The 26,354-nt window shown below is 36.5% G+C and overlaps 1 pseudogene; it reads right to left on the reverse strand.

The window, feature by feature from the left end:
• Positions 1-1,457: 1,457 nt before the first annotated feature.
• On the reverse strand, positions 1,458-25,017 carry LOC107030179 (annotated as a pseudogene).
• Positions 25,018-26,354: the final 1,337 nt, after the last annotated feature.

A 26,354-nucleotide genomic window follows, 5' to 3' on the forward strand; every position in this document is an offset into this window, starting at 1 on the left:
CGCAAATGTGAAAATTGGTAGCCACCAATGTGAAAGTTGGTAGCCACATTTGTGTAAGTAGGTAGTCAAAGTTTGGTATAAGTTAAGTAGAGGTAGGCAGCCAATATTTTGTTGAAATTGCCTACCATATTATATCATTAATGATGTAAAAAAGTGTTCAAAAAACTCTATAAATAGAGTAGTAATTGAACACTTGAAGACACACCAAATAGAGAAGCAATAGAGAGTAATCCACAAACTACTTCTTAGTTTGTGAGAAAATAGTGTGGAAGTAATATTATTGTGAGTTGTAAGAATTAAAAGAGTGTTGAGTAGTAGTCTTTTGACACTACCGAGTTTTTCATCAATATTATTGAATTACTTATTCGGGTATCATATTTACCCATTTTAATATTTGGTGTCATTGTTACTCTCTTCCTATTGCTATTTAGTTTGGACATTATCCTGGGTGTGATTATCATTTTGTCCAATAGACACTACATTAGACTCCTTTTCTAACTAAAACACTGTACTACAATCCTAAGTAGGATTATATATACTATTCTTGTTCCTACTCCTATTCTAAAACACTCCCTTTCAAGCTGGAGTATACATGTCATGTATCGAGCTTGTTATAGATGTGATTAATATGAGGTCCACTGAGGGACGTGATGAAGATATAACTGGTAGGGACTACTTCACAGACCTCAGTTAAAAGGGAACAAACTGAAAAATTTCCAGAAATTGGTATACAATATATGGGTCGTCTCGAAATTAAGAGATGAGTAGATCTTGAACAAGAAAGCCACTGAAAAGCTATTCGGAACAAGATCATGAGTCGGCGTGTCTGAGGTCGTTTCACGTGGCACTGGTTGTTGTTTGATCATAGGGAGGCACTGTACCTCTTGGTAGTGTTGATTTTCTCACAACACTGACAAAAAGTGAAACCACGTAAGTCACATTTGAGGAGTCAACAGAAAGACACGAAACTACGCAAATTAAATCTTATTTTTTACTGACATAGACTACGCAAATCAGATTTGTGGAGTTGCCAGGAAGATGTTCGGTGCTTCACAACTCAAATATGAGAAATTAGTCCAAAAAGATGCAAGGTACTACACAAATCAGATATGGGAAAGCAGTCACCGAAAAAGAAGCACGATGCTACGAAAAATCAGATATGAGAAAGTAGTCACCGAAGAGATTCACAGTGAAACACAAAATCAAGTATAAAACACCACAGAAAGAAGCAGAGTGACCACTTTGTTTGTCCCAGATGCATCTCAAATCAGTCCTTAGTATCATTATTTTTCATGTAACCTCCCGCCGGCTGTAGTTTTCTTTAATTATTTTTCTACCAAGGTCGTAGAGGCTTTAATACCATGAGATAAATATTGGATAATAATATTATTGACTTGAGTATCTACATTATACATTAATATAGACACCTCATTGTACTCCTTTGCAAACTAGGACACCACATTACATTCGTTTTCCAAGTAGGTATCTATATACTTTTCTTGTTACTACTCCTAATCTAATAGTTGCATAAAAAAACGACCATTTACCAATACCATCATCATTCAGAAAAAAAGGCTCTTAAAATGTCGAGACTTTCAAAGATTAGCTGTCAATAAGTTGATGATAATTGACAATCGCCAAAAGATTAATAACTTTAACTGGAACACATGGAAAGAAGCTTTGGAATGAAGAAGTTCAGATCAGAGAGAGTCAAGTAATTTAATAAGAACAACTTCTCTTCCACGTCCCAGAAGCTCTAACACAAGACTTGCAGTCGCAGGTATGATGAATGATTCAAGGGCTTCATGTTGGTGTTCTTCAAAGTTCTTACCATATATTCGTTGATAACCTGTCAAACTTCACCTTTATTTCAAGAAATAAAGCACCAAAATCTCATTTATACAAAATAATTATGGCAGACATAGAAGGTTCCAAAATGGTCAAGTATGTAATACATTTAGCTTTTGCTAAAGATGTTAAACAATTACTAATCATGCAAATGAGCCAATAAGTTCTTCAGCAACATATAGTGGTTCTAAACATTCCAATTCAACATGCACATAATAGTGGTTGTAAACACACATGCCCATTTACAAGAACCTTTACTAGATAATTATCAACTGAAGTACACATAACTTAGGCCTCAACAGAAATCAAGTTCATACATGATACATTCACAAACAGGACACGGTGAATTAGTATGTCAAAAATCAAAGAGTAGGTGATCATCAAAGAACTATCTATCAGTCCTCAAGCATAAACTAATAAAAGAATGGTGGTGAACTTCTTACACTTTCTTCCTTCAACTCTAACAAAAAAAATGCATCATTTCATTTTGTTTCTGATACAAAAACAGGGACTCAAAAATTTCAGTAGTAAGAAGGGTATGTTGAGAGTCATCCTTTTCCACTCCCCTTTTTATGCCCCCCTTGATATTAAAATAAAGCAGCAGCAAAGAAATTATTAAAAACATAAGATTCAAACAACGGTTTATTTGGCCCGCGGGTCTTTTGGAAACAGTCTCTCTATCTTCCAAAGGAATGGGCCAGGCCTGCGTCCACTAGTGGGGATTACACTGGGTATGTTGTTTTTGTTGTATAAGATTCAAACAAGATAACAAGCAATATGTAGGAGAACATATCTAGGAAAGCATATCAAAGCATTCACATATACCATGAAACGATCATCCCTTGGTGAAAATTATTTTGTCTTTACCAAACCTTTGACAAAAGGATTGGAAGCTTATCATTGAAACCATAGACCTTAAGTTCCAACTTATAACCATATAGAGAAACATAGGTTTCCAATTTAGCCTAACTAGCATGCATTCAGATGAAACAAATTAACAGTCAAATACCACAAAATGAAATGTTAAAAATGCAAGAAGTAAAAAGACCATTAGTAAAATAACTAGGACTGAATTGCAGCTGCTCTTGATAGTCCTCAGGTAAATGAGTCATTTAAAAACTTTTTATCTTTGTAGAAGCCAATAAATCAAGTAAATAACCTGCTATATGATCTTATTAAGCTTATTATTTAGAAGGTGAATAAATAATTCAGTCAGCAAACCGTTATTCAAATTACTGTATCCCCCTTTTAGTGTAATACAAAAATATGTATTAGCACGAGGAAGCTTAAACGTGTTATTCAGCTTGTACCAGATCTTCATCAGCGGTTTGTCAAGTATACATCTTGGTCTTGGATTTTCCCAGTCACACTTGGCTTTCCCAGCACGTATTGAAAAATCAGATGGAACAAATTCATTCTTGACAGGAAGATGTAAGCACTCATTAATTTCTGTAGGGTCCTTCCATATCTCAAATGTAGAAGATGGAATATCCTTTTCCAAATATTCTGATCCAAGCCATAGTTCCCGTTGAACATCTAAAAGAAATTGGACATCAAGGAAAACAACAAAAAGGAAAACACGGGTAAAAAAGATAAGATATAGATCACTCTGTACAAAACGGGGAAGGGAGGGGTAAGGAAATGAAAAAAGGGGAATGTTACGAATATGAAGCTAAGTCCCAGAAACAAAAGACGTGCTATCAAAGCTTCCTCTGGAGATGTGCTCATTTGACAAAAATAAATATGTCTAACACATGACTCAGTAGGACAAAATAGATATATATCATCAACTCCAGAACTCAAACAACACGTATCTTCACCAAATATCACAGCATTACAAGAAGTGAAATTTTACTAGCAAACTTTATCTGAAAACAACAGGAGAAAAGGGAAGTGGATCCAACTCGTTGCATCTTTTATTTCAAATTGTATAACTAAAAGATCATATCTTGAAGGCACTCTAATGATAATTTCTCATATATAGCTTATTTGGAAACATTGTGCAACTCTAAAGGTTTAACTTTTTATATGGACGTTGTGTATGGGATAATTTGACTTGGCATAATCTTTACTTTTCTTTTTTGCAATTGGTAATGTTAATTTGACTTGGTATAATCAACAAATTGGAGGATTCAGATTAGCAAATTGATACTTACCTATCAAAATTATTATTGTAAGAAAGAGGAAGATCATCTAATCGTCTTATTGTTAATCAGTTAATCATCTTTTAGAGTCTAATTACATCGAAACCCCTTAAACATGCATTTTTATAGGTAAACTGACACCATTTTTATTTAGACATCTTATCTTAGGTTTCAACCTGTTGAACTCTAAAATTTGGAAGATATGTGTCTACTGAACCCTCCACTAAAAACCAATAAAACAAATCGTGTGAAATGTATACAGAATGAGGTGGAAATGAATAAAAATAAGACACGAAGCCTTAAGACAAACAATCAAAACACCCCACTATTAACCCTACACACATCTTTTCAGAAAACGAGACCCTCGTCTCTTTCCTCCTCTCGTCTTCTCTTTGTTATCATTCTCAAACAAATTCATCCCATCCGTTCAGTTCATTTCTTTTTCATTATGTTCCTTTTTCTTATGGTTCTTTGCACCCAAAAATCAGAGAAACACCCATTAAACTTCACTCACCTATCTTTTTCATGGAAATTGAAGAGAATAGGAAGTGGTGAACTCAAAAACCTACAGATGGCCAATAAAATTCCCAAGGATTGATACAGTTGAGGAACGAAGTGAAGGATGAAGCTTAAGCCATTTTGGATTTTGACATAATCAGTTGCAATAGAAGATAAGATTGGTGTTACAAAAAAAAATTTCACTTCTTTATGAAGGGAATTTTATAGATGGCATCAAGAAGATGCAAAAAGTAAAAAAGATTATATAGTAAAGAGATATGAACAAATAAGGCCTAAGCAAGAGCTAAAGAGCTGAGGAAGTCCACAAAGTCGATATAACAATATTCAAAAGCTGAATTATGCCAACTTAACAACTATAAGATTCTCTGGCTTTAAGAATGCACGGGAGGTTGGTATCCCATCAAAGCATCTAGGGTTCCTTTCTGTCCAAACACACCAAAAAATGCAAGTTGCAATTATCTGCCAATTTTTTTGATGGACTTATCAACATTCCAGAGAGACCAGCATTCATAGGCTTCTTTGATGCTTTGTGGCACAACCCAGTTGATGCCAAAAATAGCAAGTAACACGACATCTAAAAAACTGCGGAATGGAGCAATAGATGTCTATTAGTCTCTTACAGCCGTAGGCACATGAAGCATATGTTGACGCTCTTAATGTGTCATTCATCAAGATAATCCAAAGTTAGATCAGGTAAGCCGGAGGCTATCCATCTGAAGCATAGCGGTGAGCTTAGTCTTCCAAATATTTCCATGGACATCTGTAAATACAACAACAATATAGCAGTGAAATCCCACAAACTGGGGTTGGGGGAGGGTAGAGCTTATTCCTACCTCCTGGAAGTAGAGAGGCTGTTTCCAAAAGACCCTCGGATCAAGTGGAGCAACATGGTCATATGTCAATGATCTCATTAAGGAGAACAAGTGAGAGTATCCTGCTTTTACTGTATAGTTACCATCCTTCCACTTCAAGCAATCAGGACCCCCCCACCCACAAAACCACCCAATGCCCATAATACCGAACAGACTAGGTAGCTCCCAATCCTGGAAGTTTCCTCTGAACTGTATATGAGATTGTTTGTCTTTCCAAACTTTCCAAATATGGGAAATGGAGGAGTCCTGGATACTTGCTATCTGATAAAGACTTGGGAGATCATTCTTTAGGATTGTCCCCTCTACCCACTTGTCTATCTAAATCCTAACGCTGGTCTCATTCCCCATTTTGGAAAAGGTATTCATGTAGAATTCATGCCATAGTTTTTTGATATGTTTGTATGTCCCAACTTCATGTGAACTATAGGAAAGCTTGGTTCACCAATGGCTTGGAAGGCCATGTTTTTCCCTCAACCGCCTTCCATAAAGAGTTGCCTTCTTGACTGTATCTCTACAACCACTTCATGGGCCTAATTTGTTGTGAAGGTAAGGTCCGTGATGCTTCAATCGCAATGATATTTAGGCATGATGACCTTGACTATATGAAAAGATGAAATTTGTGTTCCTTGTTGTCACCTTACAACAAGAATGTTATCCTGATCCTATAAAGTTGTTTGGCCACTTTATTTGGGAATGAGATAAGAGCAATATGATATTATCTCTACCAGGAAGCAAGTTTAGTTTAAAAAATTCTCTACAATATGCTCAAAACTCAGTTGATCTATATTTTTCCCAAAGTGGAAGGCCTAGAGAAGTGGTAGGCAAAGAAGCTGTACCCGAACACAGAATCTCAACTAACTGTTCAAGAATAGGAACTTTATTAACAAGATAATAGAACTTTTTAACATGTTCATATGCAATCCTGAGAGAGCTTCAAATTGTTGTAGAGTGAGATTAAGATATTTTACTCTAGATCTCTCTACCTCCCAGAAAATCAAGGTATCATCATCATATAATAGTGGAAGACAAATAGAATTTTTGGAGTTGAGACCAACATAAAAAACATTAAGCCATTGAAGTTGCTTGGCTTTGTCTAACATCTTGCTGAGGCCCGCCATAGTCAAAGGAGAAAGAAGGTCACCCTGCCTTAATCCCTTTTATTGAGAGAATAATGCCATTTGTCCCCTATTATAAAGTACTGAGCATTTGACAGTGATAATACCAAACTTGATCCAGCTTAACCACCTAAATAAAAGCCATTTTCTTGATTGCAAGCAAGTAAGGCCAATTGACCTGATTGAATATTTCTCCACATCCAGTTTGCATATAACACCGAGATCTCCACTCTTTAGTTTGTAGTCTGGAATTTTATTTACAATGAAGCATCAATAATGTGCGTACTTTGATGAAGGATTTTGGTGCCCTGAAATCAGATCTCCAACCACCCTTTTGAGCGTGCAAGTAGTTTAGCAACTATCTTGTATATGCTACCAGTCAAACTAAATGGCATGTATTTTGAGTTCAATGGAACCATTCCTTTAAGGGATAAGAGCAATTAAAGAGGCGTTGGAGGACCTCACCATGTGACGATTTGAATTGAAAAATTCAGCACATCAATCAAATTATTTTTAATGATCAACCAAGCCTTTTGTAAGAAGGCAGTGTATATAATATCATATCAAAGATATTGACAAAATGGCTCAAGATAGTAATGCAAAAACTCGTGGGCTCATAACAAATAGCCTTCATCTAAGGCAGGCTAATCATGGATGCTGCTCTTATCACAAATGAGTGTCTGGACTCTAGAATAAAAGAGGAGAATGCTGGAATCCTATGAAAGTTAAAGAAAAAAAAGTATTTGATCATGTGAATTGGGGTTTTCTTTTGAATTTGCTGAAGAGGATGAATTATGACTCTGAATGGGTGAATTGGATCAAATTTTGCATCAGTACTGTCAAGTTCCCACTTCCCAGTCTTGATCAGTGGATCTTCTAAGGGCATCTATCCAAAGAGGATTGAGGCAAGGAACCCTCTCTCACCTTTCGTCTTCCAACTAATGAAGGGTTTGATAAGATGTTGATTATAGCTCAGAAAAATAGTTGGCCCCGAGGATTCAAAGTCAACAACGGGCAAGATTACTACAAAAATTACACATTTGTTATATGCAAATCATGCAATTATACTATGTGATGTAGAGGTTCACAGAGGTGGACCAAATGAAGACATTTAGAATCATTCTGACAGTTCTTTAATTTGTTTAGGATTGCATGTTACGGGGAGGAAGAGTTCAATGTATCAACAGTTTCATAAATGTGTGGATATATTAGGAGGAAAATTGATCTTTACCTGCAGTTTACCTCGGTATAGCTGAAAGGGTAAACAGAAGATCCATGGACATTTTGAAGGGGGTCTTAGAGAAATGTGAGAAAAAAACTTACTAAATGAAAAGCCAATACATTTCCACAGCTGGAAGCTTAATTCTCATAATCTGTGTCTCGGATGCTTTACCTACCTACATGATGTCCCTTTTGCCTGTACCTCCTCCAGTTGAAAACAAAATAGATGCTTTAATGAGCATTTTTTGTGGTTCGGAAACAAACACAAACGAGGTTCCTATCTTGTCAAATGGAAAATTGATGCACATCATACATCAAGGTGGGGTTGGTATAAATAACCCGAGAAAAAATAATCAAAGTCTTCTCATGAAGTGGCTATGGAAAAACACTAATGAAAACAAAAACTGTGGAAAAGGGTGATAAAAGAGAAATATAGAGAAGAAATGCTAGGAAGACCAAAATAGTTTACACTACGTATGGATATAGGAACTTGAGGGGGCCACTTCATGTCTAGTTGTCTTCCCAAAAAGAGATTCTGTGCCCATTCCCGACTATGAGATCAACATATCCTTAGTTTCAAAAGACTTCTAAATGATTTGGGAGATCAACAGATTCACTGCATTCTTCAACACTCTTAATCTTTTGAATGGAGGTTCACAAGAGCAAGATAAAATACGGTGGCTGTCCTGGGACACTATTAGAGATTTTTTATGGTCAAGATAGCATATCATATGAGGAAACCATAACAACAACCTTAATGTACACTGTACAGTGCCCTTTGAAGTACTTATGGAAGGCCAAGATACCATACAAATGCAGTTTTCGTTTGGCTGGTTGTTAAGAGGACTTGTTTGACACAAGACAAATTAAAAAGAAGGGAAATACTCCTTTTCCCTATCTGCCACCTATGTGGGAAAATGCAGAAACAATTTGTCACTATTTTTGCACTCTAGGGTGACTACTCATCTTGGGACATATTTCTACCAATCATTGGTTCTAGTTGGACAATGTCAATGAATAAACTAGATATGCTATCTCGTTGGAGCAGTACAGGAGGCACAAAATCTCAAAAAATTATATGGAGTATGATCCCAAGATGCATATGGTGGACTATCTAGAAGGAAAGGGATTCAAGATGTTTTGAAGTCAAAAGCTGCCCAATCTAGAAGATAAAGCTTAATTGAATTCAACGTTTCCATTTTTCGTGAACAGGAGTACATATATGACACTAAGACTCAATTACAGTTCCTAGAGTCTCTATATCTATAGTATAACTTTTGTAGATTATATTTTGCTCTCTTCATTGTAACTATGGACTTCACGTGCTCTTTTGATTTCAATATAAATCTATTACCATCTCAAGAAGGTCTTTGATATGAAGTGGCAGGATTGGGTCGTTAAAGATCTCAATAGCCTTCCAATAGCTTTCCCGTTGCTTTCTTTTAATAAATCCCTTCTTATTTGCCCTGTTCCTTGGGTCTCCTAAGTAAAAAGTAAGCACTGAGAACTGGCCCATTTTTTTAGGGCTCTGCTTGATATCGTTGGCCTGTAAGATAGTAATGGTATTAGAAATTTATCATCCATGTGCCCACCCACATGCTTGCTACAAAGTGGTATTGGTGCAGTTGTTTGTTGGCTCGAGGAAGCAAAGCATTCAGATCCCGAGTTTTCTTCAAGAACCTGAGCAAAAGAAAAGATAAAAATATCATGACTGGAGTTCCCCTTTAGGAAATCCATACAAGGAGAAATAGTGGTGAATTTCTTTACACAAATTATGGCTAGAGTAAGCGATTTTTGTGTTTTCTATCTTTATCTATGGCTGTGAAACCACTGCAAAGATTCACAATCGTACGAAAGGTATCAATGGACCATACATGAGGAGGATATTGAATCCCCTAATCCATTAGTGTTCCTGGTCATGTTTTAGCTCGACACTAGAGACCACCACTCAAGAGAGAGATAACGGTCATTCCAAAACCAGTTGCTGTCCTTAACTCACGCTACCTCCTTCCTCGAGGGAAAATTCAAAAAAGAATAAGTTGTGATTCAAAACTGTAACTTTGCGATCTGCCGTTACATTTAACCTTTAAGAACCACTTCTAGATGGCATCATGATTGGGACTTTAGTTGAATGTGTTATTGAAACGACCCCCACAAGGCATATTGAAAGAATGCGGTTGATTTCACATTTGTTAAAGAATGAAAAAAATCCCACATTGGTGGTTAATTAGATGGGTGAACTCCTTATAAGGCTTGGACAATCCTCCTCGCTTTGAGCTAGATTTTGGGGTGTGAGTTAGGCCTAAGACCTAATTTCAACAAGGTATCAGAGCAGGGTCCGTCTCACCCGATGTTGGAGCCCCCAAAATAAAAAATTGCCAAGCACCAAATGCTAAGCACTGAGTGTGAGGTGGGGTGTTAAAGAATGACAGAAGTCCTACATCGGTGGTTTATGAGGTGAGTCAACTCCTTATAAGGCTTGGACAATCCTCCTTCCTTTGAGCTAGCATTTGGGGTGTGAGTTAGGTAGCTGCATACCTGGAATCAACTTTGTGTGGCAGATTCTCAATATCCTGCTCACCTTATGCTGGCCAACAACAATATAACCAGTGTAATCCCACTAGGGGGTCTCTGGAGGGTAGGACGTATGTGGACCTTATTGGACCTTCATGCTGGCCATTGGAGAATTTTTGCAGCTTTTAGATATGATATTTGCCTGTGTATCCCAAGTCGAAACCGTTCCCCGTGAAACATTTGATTATGTATTGAATGACATCCAATCCCTTGTTCTAATCATTCTTTAGAATAATAAGGGCATTTTACCTGTCCCCTAGACAAGCTTCAATTCTTAAAAAATTTGCCATGAATGTTGTAGTTCTATAACACATTGTATGTATATGCTTGAATCTTCCTCCTCTCCCAGTGAAACCTGCAGCATTGCATCACAGACCCAAAACACATTTTCCCCAACAATGTTGATTTCATTGGTGAATGTTCTACCTCGTTCTGTGAAGGTTAACCCTTTGTGCAATACTCGCGGATATAGAATATTTCAAAGAATTTCTCACCTAAAATGAAGAATATTTTAGTAGCCATATTTATGAAACTGGAACTAGGGTAGTCGAAAAGGTCATTTTCAGGAAAAAAAAGGACAAAGAACCACCGAAAAGGCCTTTTAAAGAGAATTCATACCTTCTATCTCAATTTGCTATGGTATTGGACTGTTCCGTCATGCTAATTTCTTAATACTACTTTAATATCTTATTACTCCTGAAACACTTAGCAATTTAATAGTTTCATTAACATAGTTGTAGTGTACTTTAAATAAGGAGGTGGAGAAGGAGTTCATTCTTGGAGAAGGGTAGAAGAAGGAAACTAGTGGTGGGCGAAGTTTATATACAAGAGATTAGATTAATTAGCAAATTCCTATTCTTTCTGAGAAAGTATAATAATAAGTTATAAATTGTGAATGGATTAGATACAATTCTGGGTTATTTTAGCTGATGAAAGAACAGAGAAGAAAACAGAGGAAGGATTCTCTTCCGTAAGAGTGGAAAAAATTTCATTTTAGTAACTAACTATAGCCGCCTAATTTCAACAGTGAAACACAAAACCTTCAATGTTAGCATTTAAGCTTCAATAGTAACAAGTTGAAGTGTTCAATAGGTCACTGTTTTTGTCAAGTTTCAGGGGTCATCAATGTATTTGGCTCTTTATAATGTTCCGCCAACTTTTTATGGCATAAAACCTACATTTTAAAACTAGAAGTGAAATTTGGCAGGTAGTCTGATTTTCCTAACTAGGGTAAACTGAATAATGATAGAACAGCTGTTCTAAAACAAAATTTGTTTATGATGGAAGTATAACGACCAACTTCTGCACACCTCGAACATTCCACCGGATACCTGCTACTTCTCACCAGCACAAGTGTCAGGTAACTCTGTCCACCAACGTTAGGCATATATTGAAAGAAATAACTGTTTATTGCCTCCACAAGGATTTGAACCTAAGACCCTCCTCGCACTTCATTAACCACTAGACCAGACCGTTGGGTGCAAAAGAGAATCTTTTATCATTTACAGTATCATACCTTAGATTATCCACTAAGGTTGAGAAGATGTCTTGTCAAAGCGCAGATAAAATTTTAGGAATTCTTCCTTCCCCCCCTTCGCCCCCTCCTCCCTCCACCCGGATGTTGCACTTTTCATATCAATCCATACCACACTATCTATATAAAACTTATATATGCTAATGGAAATTACACAAAAGAGCGCCTATTTAAAAAAATTCCAGGAAAATCCATATTCTATTCAATTAAATTGATATTCTAAGCTTTTAACCTCAAAGAAATATCACCAAACACCTAACTGAAACCTATTGTCTACATTTTTTCTTGATCAACAAAATGGGTACCAAAGTCATCCTTACCAGACACATATGTTACTGTAAACTTGAAATGTTGAGACAAATGAGGTTGTGAATGTTACCATCAGACTTCTGAAAAGACTGTGATTTAATGTCAACTCCCATGTTCTTAGGCTTGAAGAAATCCAAAACATACTTTATGAACTCCGCATCCCAAACATCCTATGCGTAGTCACCATAAATAACATGGTCGGGAGGATAAACAAGTAAACCCTCTGCAGCAAAGAAACTATATTAGTAGATACGAGAAATATGATTAGAAATACAAGACTTCCTTGATTACACATCACACCTATTATTGTAAATGAAAAGGATGAAAGGGATTCTGAACCACATTCTTCGTACAAATATAACAAGCTTGTTGCACACCACAAACTACTCGCACCACGACCTTTGTCAAAAAAGAGCAACCAACTTTTTAAAAAGAGATGGTTGGTGTTTGAGCCTACTTGAGAACACTATGAGTGATTGCATCCTCCCAACAGTACAGGTACAACATGAATATGTATATAATACTTGCATACTTCTTTTGGTCAATGTAAAATTTCAAAAGAAAGAGCTAAAACTAGTTTTAGTCTATCTCAATTCTTGACCCTATGGTCTATGTGTTTTTTTTGTGGGGTTGGGGGTTGTAATTAGGCTTCTCCTTGTCATAAAAGACGTATTAAAAGGCCTTCAACATTTCAACTACTAGATCTTTCTTAAACGGTTGCTCCACAGTTCCAAATTGCTCACTTCTTGTTGTCCAAATTTTTTTCAAAAACTAAGATATTCTAGGCAACATTTCTTTTGTGATATTCAATGGATCATTTGCCTGGTCAAAACACTAAATGGGGGTGCCTGATTACATATTCGGAAAATAATAATTTCTTCAAAGAAAGGAATAGTTGCAGCAACTTGCAAAAGGATATATCAACCGACTATTTATCTCAATGTTACTGTAAGTAGAGAGAGATCAGAAATACAGAAGGAAAGATAGATAACCAGCAAGTTATGCAGCATAATCATCTTGATGTTACTCCTCCACATATCTAAATTCTACATTTGCAATATCTTGGAGTTCCTTGAAAATCCACTCTTGAGGAGAATTTTGATGCAGCAGCTTGATGTACTGATAGACAACTCAATGATCTCAAATATCTATAAAAATAAACAATTACATATTAAAGCCACCAATCAAGTCAAGTGTAGATGATTATGTACTCCTAAAGGTATAGTTTTCGTACAATTATTAGTGAAGACAATCAGAAAGCTACAGTAGCAGGCATATGAAAAACATGAGTTTAATTCAAATATAAGCCACACAAAGATTTATAGCTTATTGGTACTGGTGAGAGTCTACTTCAAAATATTAAGTGGGTTTAGTTCTCACTGTCGTCTTGTGATAGCACCCAAAGTGGCTTCTATCAACCCCACCAGGTGCCTTTCTCTATCGTCTTATGTAATAAAAAAAAACAATCACTATATTGAGCGTGAAGGTTTTTGATAAAGGTAACAATCTGTATGAGAGTGAATCAATGTAGTGGAAGGCCCTCACCTTGCGCCTTTAGCGAGATGCAAGGGGAAGGTTTCACACGTATTACTAGCTAGGCGAGGTGCTACCTTTTCTTCTTTTAAAAAAATAGACATGATTTAAAAATTTAAAAGCACTATTAGGGTTTAGTTGCTCAAAGCCACAAACCACGACTCTCTTCGCCAAAGTTCAGACTTCAGAAACACAACTTCTCTTCAAGATTTAGGTACATCTTCGCTCTTCTTCTTCCTCCTCTGCTTCTTCCACCACAGTCAGCACTTTCTTATTCTTTCTGCTTTCTTCTTTCTTCTTCTTCTTCTTTCTTCTTGTCTTCTTCTTTCCAGCTCTTAACCAGTATGCAGGTCATTGTGCAGTGTGCACAACTAACATTTTTGTGTATTAAAAACAAACTACACAAAGGGTGTGTAGTCCCCCATATTTACATCCAGATGAGAAAAAATATAAGATCCTAGTCCTTAATCTTATCGTAAGGAGTCGAGTACATTGTTAGCTGATTCGAACTCCTCCATTAAGCTATGTTTACACCAAAAAAGAAAAGACCTAAACATTTCAACTTTAGTTTCTATATACTAATGGATTTTATTCAAAACATTTGTTTCATTCTCCCCACAGAGTCCACCAAATACAAGCTAGGATACTTTTCCCTCTTTCTGATTAGAGGGATTGATATCACTATTCCAATATTTCAGTACATTAGATACTCTTCCGGACATAGTCCAGCTAATGCCAATCAAGTTAATGAATATCTTCCACACTTGGTCAGTCCAGCTGCAGTGAAGAAAGAGATGAGAGATTGTCTCTGCTTTCTTATCACAGAGAAAACACCTTGAGCAAAGAATGAAACCTCTCCTCGTGAGCGTAGCTTAGGTGAGTATAATTTCTTTGGATAGCAACAAAGAGAAGCATGCAACTTTGTGAGGGATCTTAATTATCCTGATCATTTTCCAAGGCCAGGTCCCACTTTGATTGTTTAAGGTTGATAGAACTCTGTATGTTGCTTTCACTGTAAACTTGTTTTATTTATTCCATAACCATATCAAACAATATGCTTCAGTTGATGTACCTTTTAACTGTTCTAAAGTTTCGAAGAATCTTGCTAGTCTATCAATTTCCCAATCATTTAAAGCTCTTCCGAAACTCAAACTCAAATTCACCCCAAACCATTTCAATTGTTGAGTTTTATTGTTGATTGAGGGAGTATATGTGTGGATAGAGTTTCTTTAGGGGACCTTGTTCAATCAATTTATCATACCATAGATCAACTTTCCTTCCATTACCCCAATGCTAAACATGGTTTTTGCTAGCAATTTGGGCCACAAGTTCCTGATGGATTTCCAGTGACTAACTCCATAAGGACTATTGCTCACTTTGGTAGTCCATTTTCCATCCAGACCATATTTTTTCATGATTGTTTTCTTCCATAATGGCTGAGCGTCTAAATTGAAGTTCCATAACCACTTCATCATTAAACTCTAATTCTGGATCTTTAGATTCTTAATTCCAGCACCTCCTTCCTTCTTGCTGGTTTTACAAGACTTCCAATTGAAAAGATGTATTTTGTTTTTCTTGTTGTTCCCTTCATAAAAAATTTCCTTCTCAAGGAGTCCAACCTTTTCATAACACTGGTAGGAATAGGAAATAGAGACATCATGTAGGTAGGAATTACATCCAATACAACGTTAGTCAAGGTCAGCCTTCCTCCCATGGATAAGTATCGGGTTTTCAAATTAGCCAACTTTTTTCACATTTCTCCAACACTTGAGTCGATATATTAATAGACTTGCTTTTTTCCCTCAGAGGTAATCCAAGATATGTTGTTCGAAGATCCCCAATTCTACCTCCTAGAATGTTGAACAGCCTATGAAGATCGCCCACTTCATTAACTGGGTAAATAAAACTTTTGTTCCACTTAATGTGCATCCCGGAGATGGCCTCGAATAAAATGAAAATCAACCTTAGCATACTTACTTGATTAAAATATCCTTCACAAAAAAATAAAGGTATCGTCTGCATATTGTAAATGCATGATCTTCATGTTACTTTCTTCCCTGGAGATTACTTTGAATCCTCTGATCCAGTTGTTTGTTTGGGCTTTCTGCAGCATGACATTTAGACCCTCCATGGCAATGATAAACAAGAACGGGAATAGAGGATCCCCCTGCCTCAGACCTCTCTGTGAAGGGAAGAAGCCAGCTGGAGAGCTATGACAAGTACTGAGAACATAGCAGTACTTATGCAAAAGTTCATCCATTTGATACAAGTTTGTCCAAATCCCTTCTTCCTAAACATCCCCAATAAAAAGTTCCAGTTCAAGTGATCAAAATCCTTCTCAATGTATAACTTGCACAATATACCTGGGGCTTTACTTCTGATCCTAGCATCAGTGCATTCATTGGCAATTAAGATGGCATAAAAAATTTGAAAACCTTTGATTAAATCCCTCTGCTGAGCATCCACCAATTTTTGCACTACTTTCTTCAGTTTCTATCAAAATTTTGGATATGATTTTGTAAATGCTACCTATCAAGCTGATGGGTCTAAACTCTCTCAGATCTTTGGCCCCAATCTTCTTAGGTATTAATGCAATGAAAGTGGCATTGAAGCTTTTTTCCAAAATTCCGTGATGATAGAAGTTCTGAATAGCAGCCACTACTTCTGTGCTTATGACCCGTCTGGGCCAGGGGCTTTGTCCTTTGCACAAGGTTTGTCACTTACCCAGATTTCTTGCTCCTCCAATACACCTTGTAGCATCTGATTTTCTGCATCATTTATTTTAGGGCAGTCCCTAAGATACCCCTGAGGTTTCCATTTTTCTTCTTCTATATATAGGTTCTTGTATAAAGAGACCATATCTTATTTAATGCTTGATTCATTTTCCATAATGGCCCCTTCTATCTCCAATTTGTCAATGTTATTGTACCGCTTGTGGGCACTCGCAGTACTATGGAAAAATTTTATGCTTCTGTCCCCTTTTTTAAACCAAAGGGCTCGAGACCTTTGCCTCCATTCCACCTCATCATGATTTTTATATCTTCTCATATTCTAGAGACAAAGATTTTTTTTATGAAAACCTCTTCATTGGTTAGAATTCTGCGGTCATGTATCTCTTCCAGCTCTAAGAGTTGCTTCAGTATGTTGGATTTCTATAGATGTAGGATCCCTTGGATGATCTTACTCAATTCCTTTAGCTTCACCTTCAGAGCTTTCAACTAGTACGCTAAAATGATGTGAGGTGTACCTTCACAATTAACGACAGTCCACCAGTATTTGATCCTTTCCTTGAAGCCTTTTGTCTGCAGCAACCAATTTTCAAATTTCAAATATGACTTCTTTTAATGACAACTACCACATTTAAGTGACAACGGAGTATGATCAGAACTAATTTATGAAGAGGGGATTGTTTGATGTTGTTGAATATGTCGTTCCAATTCGCAGAGATCAAATACCTGTCTAGTCTGGCTGCTGAGATGTGCCTGTCACCCCTTCTCCATGTGTCTCTTCCCTTAGATAATGGAATATCAACCAACGCTAAATCGTCAATGAACTCGGAAAGATCAGTCATAGCTTTGGTAATTCTTGTACAATTCTTTTTTTTTCTGAAGGAAATCTAATTATGTTGAAGTCTCCGCATTCCACCCATGGTCCATTGAATAATCCCCTAGCACCTGCAACTTCCCACCAAACTTCCTCTCTCTCAGTTCTACTATTTGGAGCATATATACTAGATAGATGCCAAAAAAAATCTTGAGATTTTCCAGTGAATTTGCGTGTAATGGAGTAGACCGTTATGTTTCTAACTTCTCATTACCATAGTCTGTTGTCCCATACGATAATAATGCCTCCTCTTGTCCCACTTGCCTCTAGTTGTGACAATTTTGCCTATCTATTTACCCAAACTTCTTTAATTATCTCCCTGATATCCCCCTCCAATTTGGATTCTTGAAGGCAAAAGATATCAGCCTTCCAATTTTGAATAAAGTTTCTTATTATCCCTCATTTCCTAGGGCAGTTTAATCCACCTCACATTCCATGAAACAATATTTACCTTCATTGAGTTTTAGTGAAAAAAATCCCCACCAACGTTTCTAGTTCCATTGCTTCTAAAATTTGCTCCTCGTTTCCAGGTTCTTTACCTCCTTGGAAATCTTTCTTAATGGAGATTGTGTCATAGAAAGGTCTGGTGTTAATTTGATCACTCGTCTCCTCGCGTCAATTATCATAAACAGTTCCAGTGCTTCTCTCTCTAACCTTGGAAGCACACCAAAAGTTCTTTGCTCAATTTAATGATATTTGACGCACCCATAAGGATGCTTCAAAATCCAGATCCTCTTCCTCACCAGAGTTATGGGTGTTTAGATGAAGCACATCTTCATAAACCAATTCCATATCTCTGTGTATTATTTCTGGTTGCAAGAGACTGTCGTCTATCTTGAGAGAGAGAGAGAGAGTTGACATTATCTTCAATGATGGACATCGTGTACTCTTCGCCTTATTGGGGAATTTGTTCATCTTCCCCTTTTTAAGTTTCTGTTATTGTTAAATGCTTAGAAATTCTAGATTTCTCGGTTGTTGGGTATTGACGAATTGACAACAAGTGTCAAAGTATTTCTGAAAGGGTCAACCCTGGGCTAGTGTGTGCATCTTCTTTGTGATTCATTAAATCCAACATGCTTTGGGCCAAGATATCTGGGCTTAAATTTTTCTTTTTGTCCTGGTCTCCCTCTTGTAATTTATTAAACATAGAATTAGGTTTTGCTTGTTGGAGTTTACAAAACCGCAGGTCTGGAGCAAACCACATGCCCTTCTAGGTTTTTAAAAGGTGAAAGTGTACCTCCCGCTTACACTCTGCTATTATCTTCAACCCAGCGGTTTGAAGCCTTTACCCCTTTTGTTTTTCCGGTGAAAATTCTCACCGGCACTTCAATCCAAATCTGAATTTGGAAAATCAATATTTCGAACTCCACTTTACTGACTTGGAACATCTTCACTATCTCCACTGATCAAAACCCTAGCCTATTTACTATGATACCTCAACTCCGTCTCCTCCTTAGTTGTATCCAGCCCCCACAATAATCCCCAATTTTCTTGAACATTTTATGAGACAACAGTTGGATAGGAAGGCCTACAAGCCTAATCCTCATTTGTTCTACCCTGACATTACAAGCTATTGCTCCCACGGTTAGAGACCACCATCGTAGGTTAACCTTGAACAATTTCCAATGCCAATCGCCTCTCATTACTTGTTCAGCATCTATTTTTGAGGGAAATTCGAATAGGAAGTGTGAATGACCCATTTCATACATGTTGATCCCATGTGACTGTTTCCAGGAGCTGCTAGCCCAACGATGAACCTCCGTTAGGGTTGGGGATTCTTGGATAGCTTCTGGGAAGGTGCCGACCATACTTCTACTACGAGCATTCTGTGATTCTGTCCTCCTAATATTTGTAAAATCTCTTCTGGTTCCTGAATTTCAACTGCATTCAGTTCCCTGGAAGTCCATTTATTTCTTTTGACAGCGTCCAAGGACAATAGCCCTTCCTCGGTAGTTCTAGAAGGGACCGCGACAGTCCTTTTTCCTTTGTAATCAATGAACTTTTCTAACTTGTGGGCTATATCCATCCACCAAGCATTAAAAGCCATTTCGGGGACTATAATGGTTTTTCCTTTTTTGCCTTGAATACTAATGAAAATATAGCGACCAAATTGATTGTAATTTCTTGAGCAATAAATCTCTGCGAAATGCTCATAGAGTTTCCATCTTTTCAAAAAGTTTCCTTTAACTCGTGAAGCTTCCTTAAGTTTGTCGAACAACCATATCATTGCACTGCTACTGAAAATTTTTCTCCTGAATAGGTTTCGATCTCTTTTAGTCCATTCAAACGAGGAGCCATCTCTCTTGGTGTTTCTCGTGACGTCATAAGATTTGGATCCTCTTGCAAAATAAATCATGTCTGCCGCCAACTTCTATGTTTATCAACAGGGAAAGAAATGTTTAAGAGAAAGAAAAGGCTAACACAAAAGGTGGTAGCTTAGAAAAGGCTAAACCCTTTGTTTTTATATTCTGTTTTGTATTTTTTGCAATCTGCCTATTTTATATTTAAAAATAAAACTTCTCCTATTTTTGTTTCTACCAAATTCAATTTGTTTTATAACTAATTAATAAAGTAATTCTTTGTACATAAACAACAATTTCAATGGCGTCTGATGGTAGCAGACAGAAAGACTATGCTTGGATTTATTGAATGCAAATTTCAAGGCCCACAAAAGATTCAGTTATATGTAAGTTTGGTGAACATACTTCCAATATTTGTATTACTCAGCACAAGCGGCAATTGATGGGTGGAAATAAAAATGTGAAACGGCGATTAAGTTTTCCGATGGAAGTTAGGGAAGAAATATAGGTATATGTTAAAAATAATGTCGCTAGCAATCCGTAAAATTAGATGAGATATAAAATTGTGGTTAATGTTATTGATGATGATGATGATGATATGGATGAACATGATGAAGTGATTACTCCCTCAAAAACTCAAAAGATGTCTTCTAATGGAAGTGGATCCTCCGTAGAAGGGACCATGACGGAAGGTCCTCTTAAAGTTTATTTTTTTCACAGAAAATCACAACAAAGGGGAGACTTTTAATTGGATAAGGATTTGATGAAACCAAGAAGATTCTAAAGGAGTGCGTGGTAAGTGCTTTTGCATTATGGATGTACGATGCGACCTCCCTTTAAAATTTTTAATTACAAAGCATTTGATAAATTAATTGAGGTTGTAGGACCGCATGGCCAAGGAATGAAGCCTCCTGCTTTTCATGACGTTTTAGAGTTACTTACTTAAATAATAGGTGAAAAAAGTTGGCAACATTGTTGTGGATCATAAATTGCAATGGAGAAAATTTGGATGTTCAATGGCCAACACGAAATGTTAAAATGATCATCAATATTTTGGTGAATTCTCCAATAAGGAGTGTTTTTCTTTGTTTTGTAGATGCTAGCAACGAATCTACCAATTCTACAAAATGTACAACTTGTTCAAGAAAACTATTGAGATAACCTAATCGGAAAAATATCATACAAGTTTTCATTGATAAAGATAGTGAGAATGTTAAAGTAGGTGACATGATGATTGGTGTGTACCCACACATTTACTGGACTGTATGTATTTCCCATTGTTTCAATTTGATATTTGGTGACATATTCAAGATTAACTAATACGCTTCAAGTAATATAACTAACACATCCTTTAACTTTGTTTATCTTTACTTACTCATCCGTTTAAAAAAGAATGTCGCTATTTCCTTTTTAGCCTATTTCAAAAAGAATGACCCTATTTCCTTTTTTGGCAACACTTTAGCTCCAACTTTCTACATGGCATGCTTAACACCACAAGATTAAAGAGCATTTGATACATTTGACATAACTTTAATTTAGACCCACAAGATTAAAAGTTCTTCTTTCTTTTATTAAACTCCGTTCAAAGTCAAACTAGGTCATTCTTTTTGAAACAGAGAGGGTAATACTTATTAGCTACTAATTACTATAATATTTACTTTAACAATTTTTAAGAAGGCCATCAAGATCCATTCTTACATTAGTCAAAGGTTGTTTTTCTTGAACTTGAAGAGGAAATTCGCAAATGATAGAAATTTGGTGAAACCTGTACTTTGCTAGTTATGTACATACAAAAGAAAAAACTTGAGAACTCTGGTCCTCTTAACCAAATGGACTTCAAGAAGATTTCCAAAGGAAATTATGGGTTAAGGTGTCAATGTCTTATTTTTGTACACCCATCTTTTACAGTCACATGTCTTTCTGGCTAAGATAGAAATTCTATCTCTGACTACATGATTTGGAATGATGTTGTCTGGGCACTTAAAGTTGGTGGTCCTTTGATGGAAATGCTTTGTTTGGTGGATGGAAAAAATACACACTAGTTGGCTATATTAATGACGCAATGGATAGAGCCAAAAAAACTATTGAACAGGCTTTTAGTAGAGTTCACAGGCAATATGAGAAAGTGTAGACTCATGCAGGGTGGATTGGCTAACTCCACCAGTGTTTGCATGCAGCAGACCATATTTTGAATCCGGGGTTGTTTTATACTACTCAGGAAAAAAATGACACTTCAGATTTTGAAGAGTGGAAGGATTATAATAGATATGGTGAGAAGATGGTCCCTAGTATAACAACACAAGATATACTAGTCGTTGAGCTTCCTATGTATAAAAATACAAATGGGATGTTTGGTTGTGGTAAGGAGCTTTGAGCCAACGGCACGAGGTCACTGAGTAAGTGAGTTTGTTTAGTTCTTTATAGCTCTTTACTAAAGTTTTTTGACTTATTTCTACTTATCAACCTTTACATTTATTTATTTATTAGTTGAATGGTGGTCGCTATTAGGTAGTCAAACTCCAACCTTACCAAAGAACTTCTAGCAGAGAACCTAAATCATCAATTATTGGATTGCTACAAGTCTCAATGGGACAACATGGTTAATGAGAATTTTAAATTTATATGACTGACCCCAACTAGTTTGTGATCGAGGACACCGTTGTTGATCAAAAAGCTATGATTTCCCTCTCGTGGCAGCTCCAAGTTAGAAGTCATATTTTAATGATTATATGTATATTCACACCTACATGTTCCTATTCTACATTAGCATGCTACGAGTGATCTAATATTCATATCAACCACAGATCCTCTCCTGGCTATCAGCTAACATTCATGCATTAAAAAGTTATCTTTCCACACAAATTACACAAAAACTTTCACAAACATCAATTATTATGAAGAGCATGAATGTTATGTACTTTATCAAAAAAAACATCAATAAAGTAACTCCCTTATGAAGGATTGACCAGAAAAATAAGATAAGCAAAGTAAACTTTGCCAGGCCAAAATCTGTTAGATGTATTGACATGCCAAATATGTACGCGAATGAAGAGCGATGCATTCCTTTATCACCAACACCAGCAGATATTTATGTTATGCAACCTCTAGCCTTTAGGAAAAAAAGTTAGGACCCGTTTCCTTCTGAAACATTTTATTTTTTTCAATGCTCAGATCTAAATAACACTACCGCTTCCGTTAAGTAAAAACACACTTGTACAAACACGGAATTTAAATTTCAAGCCACAAATCATCACAAGTGAATATTTGCCAGTGAATCTAAGTGTGATGATGATAAAGTAGAAATTTCTTAGAGACTGTTATCAATTAAGTCCATGGCACAAAACAACTCAAATAATGAATATAAACAAATCAATCATATAATAGAGGGTTAGAGATAGTAACATAGTATCTTTCGAGTCTAAATCAGGTTTAGTAGCATTAGATTTATATGATAGTGTTCTCTTAGGCCCGGATGATGTCTTATTAATGTATAATTACCAAAATATGATGCTGATTGACTGCACTCGAACATATGCCAGTCTGTCTAACAAACTGCAAGGAAACGGTAACAGAATTTACAGCCTAAAACAATAAAATAATGGGAAGCAGAAGCAAGACAATAGGCAACTATAGTGCATAAAAAGGTGCATTGCAATATATCTTTGATATGAAGACAAAACCACTACTAATGACACCTCCGTTATATTGTAACATATGTTTGACATGAGACCAACTGTAAGACTAACAACACCTCTGATACACCTTATTATGTCCCAATAGATGAGCCAGGTAATCTTCAACTTTCTTCAAGTACCCTTTGCAAAGAGAAGGCAGCGTCGATGATAAATCAAGGATATGAACATGTTTAACTGCCTTTAACCAATAAAGTTTGCCAACCTTCCAAATGGGAAGCTCATTTCCTCCATGTGGATTTACTAAAGGGCCTTTTTTGACATTGCTAAATAATTCAAGAACCCAACTTTCAAGGTTATCTACGGACTGTGCAGTTATTAAAATTTTTAATATTAGCACAGAACACTTTGCAATGAAAACTTATGTTGATACGTCAATGACTATCTGAGGGCCCAACCTAAAGTAAATATCATGAACAATATTACCAGAAAAAATTCAAATATAATCAAAGATCATTTAGAGTGGAGATCATCCACATCAATGTGGCAAGTATGTGTACTGAGACCAGTTTCTAAAGAAATTAATACACTTCCTCAAATCGTCATTTACCAATAAAAACCTCTTTGAAATGGATTTAGGCTAAATTAGTACTTCTAAACATTATTTATTGAAATTTCTGAATCGGAAAAAAAAAGTTACTTCCCCCTAAAATAGCCAGTTTCATGGACCCACCACGACGATTGTCATGGTATAGTCTAAGAATTTGTTCTCGCAAATTAACTCCTTTCTGCCCGCATCAGCAAGGCTTTTATTATTCCCTTCACAGAATTACTAGAAATAAAAGGACAGTTCATAGATTGAAATACTACATCCAAAGGAAAAGACAAAACAAATATGGATTTGATGTCATAAACTTTCCCCAAAAGAACCGATTGAAGGATGGCCAAAATTAGATGTATGGCACTGTAGTTGTTGCAGGCGGCAGGAATCATTTTGTAAGACCTGATTAAATTCGATAATAGAAGTGTCAAATAAAAACATTTAAATTCATAAGACACTTGGGTTAGTGAGATGAAGAAACCTATAGGACTGCATACCGAGTCCACAACTAGTACCTCCCGCTACATGGCTTTATCTTTTACAAAAGGTGAAGCAAAAAACTAAGAAATCCTGAAAAGGAGACATAACAATGTAAAGAACGTAACAACATTTTAAGAATAAAATTGCTCAGTTATTTTTTTTGTGTGTGTGTGGTGGGGGGGGGGGTAAGAACCATAGTAAATTGAGAAGGCAACTTAATGTACTCCCTCCTCCATAGAAAAAGTTTAAGTTTGAACATAATAACATATTTAAACACCTCTAAGAAACAAAATATTCTATAGAGTTAGGTAGAGAGTATGAAGGAATTGTCTAATATAATTAAGGATTTTAAACTTTGATCACGAAAAGTTCAGCAAGATTAAGCAGTCTCTATTACCCAGGATCATCTCACATGTCATACCACTTGCCTATATCTATGAAATGGTAGCAAGTGCGTTCAGTTTCTGTGTATACGTTTGAACACGCTCCATGCCTGGACAAGTAACTATCATACTAGCAAAGAAAAGCGTCAAACTGAGATCCACTACTTTTTTTTGAAACAGATAACTTAAAAAACAAAAAGTTTCTGCAGATGATAAATTTTTCATGTGAGGGTGAGAAATAATCAGAGAAGTATACCACATTATATCCAGAAGCAAGCAAAGAACGACACACCTCATTTTCATCAGGAAAATTAGTGCTTCCAATGAATAGTATGTATTTTGAATCCATAACAAATAACATGGATTACTTGAGTGTCAAGACGATTGATATTAAAATGCACATTACCAAAGTTAGTTTTGTGACATGATCTCATTGATAACACGGGTGAATGAGAAAGTTGAATTTTATAATAACATTTTGTTTGGGTAGGAGGAAAAGAAGATAAAAAGGAAATTGCAGACTGTAATATGAAATTTTCATACTAACGTGGTTTAACAGAGAAGAAAAGGAAGGAAAAAAAAGTAGGGAAGAAAAGGAAGGAAAAAAAAGTAGGGAAGAAAAGGAAGGAAAAAAAAGTAGGGAAGAAAAGGAAGGAAAAAAAAAGTAGGGAAGAAAAGAGAACTAGTATCTCGTCCTAAAATTCCACAAGTATTTGCCCAGAAGAAAGGTAGAGGGGCCAGACCCACTATCCACTGAACGGGCTTGTCAGGGATTCTCAGTTACCAAAAAAGGAAGATGGTTATTTCCCTTTCTATTTGTTCCTCTTTTGTTGAATGAAGTACCTGAGCACAAAACCTTTTGACGCTCCATCCTTTCCCTTCTCCCAAAACAATGTGCAAAGTGCTACTTTAATTCTCGTCAACAGATTTATATTTTTGCTCTAGTGTCTCATGAACTCAATCACCAAGATAACAAATCAAACTTCCATTCAAATCTTAAAAAATATGCTACCGGACAATGCATGAATTGGTCATCTTGCAATCATTTTACTTCGCAATTGAAAGATAGAAATCCTTTGAGAGAGAAGCCAAGAACTAAAACTCAAGACCTCAGTGGTTTTTCTTTTTTTCTTGTTTTTTTTATAAAGGTAAAATTTGCATATAAATCTGTAACGACCTGTTTAGTCGTTTTGAGCTGTAGATTTTATTTCTGGAAAAACTGGCTGAGACGACGGAACCCACGACGGACCGTCATGTGCACGACGGACCGTCGAGGGAGTCTCGTTCCAAAACACTTAGAATTCTGAAATTTGGGTACTGAAATCGACTCTCTGAACTTCGTAACGGAATGGCAGGACGGGCCGTCATGGGCACGACGGACCGTCACACATCTTCCACAGGAATTGAGTCTCTGAACTCTGTGACGGAGCAGCAGGACGGACCGTCGCAGGCGCGACGGGCCGTCACAGGGTGCGTAAATCCCAGGCTGGGTCGGAATTCTGTTAAGTAATTTAAGGGGCGTTTTGGACTATTCCTGCTTTAATTATAAAGTTAGTGGGTTAATGTTAATAAGTCTTATTAATTGGGGGTTAAAAGAGGTAACTTTGAGTTTAGTGGGATTTATTGCCATCTTTATACTTAATTATATGCTAATTAGGGTAAAAGAAAGAGGGTTTGAATAAGAAA

The sequence above is a fragment of the Solanum pennellii genome, chromosome 9 (genome assembly GCF_001406875.1).
Source record: "Solanum pennellii chromosome 9, SPENNV200".
In the NCBI taxonomy this organism is placed as follows: domain Eukaryota; kingdom Viridiplantae; phylum Streptophyta; class Magnoliopsida; order Solanales; family Solanaceae; genus Solanum; species Solanum pennellii.